This window comes from Octodon degus, unplaced genomic scaffold (assembly GCF_000260255.1).
Source record: "Octodon degus isolate 3935 unplaced genomic scaffold, OctDeg1.0 scaffold00015, whole genome shotgun sequence".
In the NCBI taxonomy this organism is placed as follows: domain Eukaryota; kingdom Metazoa; phylum Chordata; class Mammalia; order Rodentia; family Octodontidae; genus Octodon; species Octodon degus.
In genome coordinates this window covers 4,326,157-4,330,563 of record NW_004524591.1, presented here as the reverse complement: position 1 = coordinate 4,330,563, position 4,407 = coordinate 4,326,157, and positions in this window count along the sequence as shown.

Here is a 4,407-nt window from a genome sequence, read left to right as displayed (position 1 = left end):
CTCTCTCTGTCTCTCTCTCTGTCTCTCTCTCTCTCTCTCTCTCTCTCTCTCTCTCTCTCTCTCTCTCTTTCTCTCTCTCTCTCTCTCTCTGTTTTGACTAGGGATTGAACTGAGGATCTTGTGCTTGACAGGCAGGCACTTATGATGCTGAGCTATCTGTCTGTAGTGATGTCATCTTAAAATGAATATTTTTATTACTGTCCTGGAGTTTATTTTGCTTTCTTGCATTCCTTTTGATTTTTTTCATCAAGTGTTTGTCTCACAATATTACCCATCTCTTCTTGAATATTGTATATATTAAAGATGAATATTAATTATTATTATACTTCTACTGAATTAAATCTTATTGTGTGTTTGGTACATGGCAAAGGGTCTCACTACACAGCTTGGATTCTTAGTGATCCTCCTGTTTTCAGCCTCCCCAGCACTGGAATTATAGGCATGTGCACCCACACCCATTCTAGGTGGCCAGCTCAGCAAGCCTGGGGCAGGCCCGTATGGCATGTGATGCCAGGGATTGAACCTCAGTCCCTGCCCTTGCCTACGCAGTGAATTAATTCTTGTTGTAAGCCAAACATGTTGTGTCTTCTAATAAAGCTAAGTAATTATGCTTTAGCATTGTGATTTACATTAATTTAAGTAAGATATTATTCAATACTTGCTGTATTTTACGTGAGGCAGAGAGGATTAAATTTCCTCTAGTTTCTTTTCCTCCTCATTTTTTTCTTGTTATGTTCTCAGAGAACCCATTGTAAATCATTTTCTGCATCTTGCACATTCTCAGTGGTAGCCCTTGTTGGTGAAGTGGTACATGGTAGAGAAAGGAAATTCATGCAATCCTAACGGTAAATATTGGTATTTTTAGTGTAGCTGAATTTATTGGCAATGTCCTTAGATAAATATATTAGCCTTTGCTTTTCATTTCTTCATATAAAATTAGAAGAGAAGATGCAGCTAGACAATGCTAGCTGGCTTTTCCCAGGTTGGAGAATGCAGTGGCAAAGTATTTTCATTGAGAGCTCTCTTTCATCAGAGTGAGTGTGCTGAACTTGCTTCAAAATGGATTCTTTCCCCCATCATATTTCAAAACAGTTACCCTCTCCTCTCCTCTCCTCTCCTCTCCTCCCCTTACCTCTAAGTGCAAGGCCAAGGATATTTCCTCCTGCCTTCTCTGTGAGAACTTGAAGAACTAGGCTTAAATGTCACACCATTCACTACCTCCGTGGGTTTCTGTCGGAAAGCCAGTCTCAGCTGTGCTTGGCAGTGTGGATTTGCTTCTCTCTTCAGCTTGGAATGACACGCTGCTCTGTGACTTCGATTCTCTGACAGATCTAAGACTACTGATCTCCAGTTTGTTCTTGAGCTGAAAATGGGAGTGATGACTTCCAAACCTGTTGGATGTGGAATTAAAACTAGAAAGTCAAGAGAATTTACTGCTTTTTAAAATCTATCGTCACCTTTGACCATTCTTCTCAAATATCAACTACTACAAAGCAAGCTTCTCTACAATTTCCTTGTTTTTTCTATTCAATTTAGCTTCTTCTCTTTTCTTTCCTAACACTCTTGCTGTTACTGTTGCTGTACTGTCCTGTGACCTTAGAATGGATTTTTCAGGCTGTGATTCATTTAACAACCATGGTCTAGGAAAAATATGTGTGTACTTGTGTTTGAATCTTCTGTGTCTAACATCATATTAATGTATAGGTCCCACATTTTTTTTCATCCAGAACTCTAAACATGTCCTTTTTTTCTTTCTCATAAATTCTTTTTTTAAAGTTAATTTTATTGAGAAATAAATAGGAATGAGATAGTTTCAAAACTGATTAGTAGGCCAGTTTCAATAATTAATATGTCACATATTGTTGTGTTTATAGTGGTAATTCATAGTACAAGATGCAGACATGATATCCAGTCCAAACATTATTAGTACAAATCTTTCTTCTCATTGAATTAAGAGAAATTATGAGAATATCTATCTTAACTATTTTGCCTATACAGACACAAAATAGGACCCACTTTTTTAACAAGGATAATGAATATGATGGCAGCCATGGTGGCTACCCTAAATTTAACCCATTTCCACCAGTGTACTGGGGACAGAAATACAGATTTTAGAGGAGATGTAAAGTGACAATAAGTGTGAAAAAATTATAATTTCTGAACATATAAGTGATATAGGAATTGAGAGGACGTTCAAAACGTATGCTTGAAAACAGGAGAAAAGAATCTTTAGGATTCAACAAAGAGCTGCAGTGGAAGCATTGTCCACAGAAGCCTCAGTCTTGCAGGGCAAAAAAGGTATCTGAGTCAGGGGGTGACAGAAAGTAGCAGGCTAGCAGCAGAAAGACTCCACGGCGCAGATCCGTGGTGCAGAAATGCTCTGTGTAAGGCTAACGAAGCTGAGCAGAATGCGTGACAAGCTCTCATCTCTTTATGAAGTGCAAACAAGGTCATCTGCTCTGAGCAAGAAGGTTGAACAATGTGGGAGCCGTGAAGAGAACATCTTGCATAAAGGTGATGGAAATAAGAGAACGATTTCCTTTGACAAGATAAATAAGAGCCAGTGTCTTAGAGAGGGACAACTTAAGAACAGAGCAGAGTTTCCATAACAAAGTCTGACAGGAAAGCTGGTCCTTAGGTGGTTCAGAAGTGAGTATGGATGTGAGTAGACAGATGTCCAGGATCCTGAGCACTCTACCAGAGAAATGGAGGCTGAAGCTACCATTGACATCATGAATATGACAGAGGTGATAAAGCAGGCACCTTTTTAATTGATGTCTACCTAATCCTAGTTGATTATAACTAAAGGAAGAAATAATGATGAATTTTGTGGATACAGTACAAAAAACTAAATACTTTTTATATTACCATCATTAAGAGAGATCTGGATTCTCATGTAGACTGCTCAGCAGCCTATACCATGATGCACCTGGTACCTGGCTCTCTCCATTGTAACACAATTTATGTATCACCAGTGGACAGACTATTCTCAACATTCATCTGATAAACTCATTCCTTTGTGGTAAACTGTACATGTTGAGGTGTTACTTCCTCTATCTGCTAATCTTTTCAATGAACTCAAGTTAAACATACTCTGGTTACTTGGTGCAAGATTATGTCATTCAACAAGTAGTGGAGAAACTAAAAAAATTAACACAGCAATATTAGAACTTAAGACATGAGCTGTCTGAGGGTGCCCCTGCTGGAAATATACTGGCTCCAACAACTTCACATGGTTTGGGATACTCGGAACTGTGGTTTAAATAGATCTCTTTAGCCTTGGTAGTATAGGTACCTTGATTTACATTCCACTAAAATGATATTCCACCAAGCTCAGAGTTTGTTATCTGAAGACCCTCTTACTGTATATAAGCAAAGAGAAATTAAAACAAATACAGAACAATCAGAACTCAGATGTATTTTGAACACAGTCCATGAATGCGGCTGTTTGCCACCCTCTCCTTTTATTTGGCATTTAGGTACTGATTTAGTGACATGCAATCTTTTAATATGGTATTGTGTAAGCACAGGGATAAAATGTGTGTAAAAGAATGGTCCATTAAATTAACTGATTTTCCTTGTTTTTAGTGTTTCATCTTTGATTTCTTTGCTAAAGTTCAAGGAAACATAGCGTTGTATGAATTTGGCTGCTCCGAGCCATGGTACCCAGAGGTTGACCCAAAGCTTGAGCCAAAGTGAAGTTCTTATTGATGATGACACTCATAAAAATCCTGAGTGGACAAGAGCACACAGTTGGAAAACACAGTCTGCATATTGAGAAAAAACTACCAAGGAACAAACAAGCAAAGGAGTAGATTACCCAACTATTCCTGAATTCATTAGTTCAATTTAGACTTGGATTGCATGTCTGAGTGTGTATCTGTGTGGTGTATGTGTTACTGGGAATTGAAGCCAGAGCCTAACCCTGACATTCATTGCTAGAACTCTTTATTTTTCTTTGTTATTTTGAGATAGGATCTTATACACCTAGCAAGTTGCCTAGACTGTATTCAAACTTGTGATTCTCCTGCCTGAACTTCCTAGAGAGCTGGGATTAAAGGTATTGACCTCCATGCTCTGAATGGACTTTGATAATTGAACTTCAGTGAAGGTGTGCCAGATAGAGGGATATTTGTGATACTGGACAAAATCAACAATTATTAAGTAATACACAACAAATACTTTATGTAAAAGTTACTATCCTAAGTAGCATGAAAGAAAAAAATAAGAATATATAATGTACAGTCCTCTAATACTGGACTACAAAATTTATAATTCTCTCCTTGGGATAAATTTACAATACCATACATTTAAAATAATTTCAGGCCGGGAAGATGGCTCAGTAGAATAAGTGCTTGCCTGACAAGCACGAGGGCCTGAGTTCAATCCCTGGTTCTGCAAAAAAAA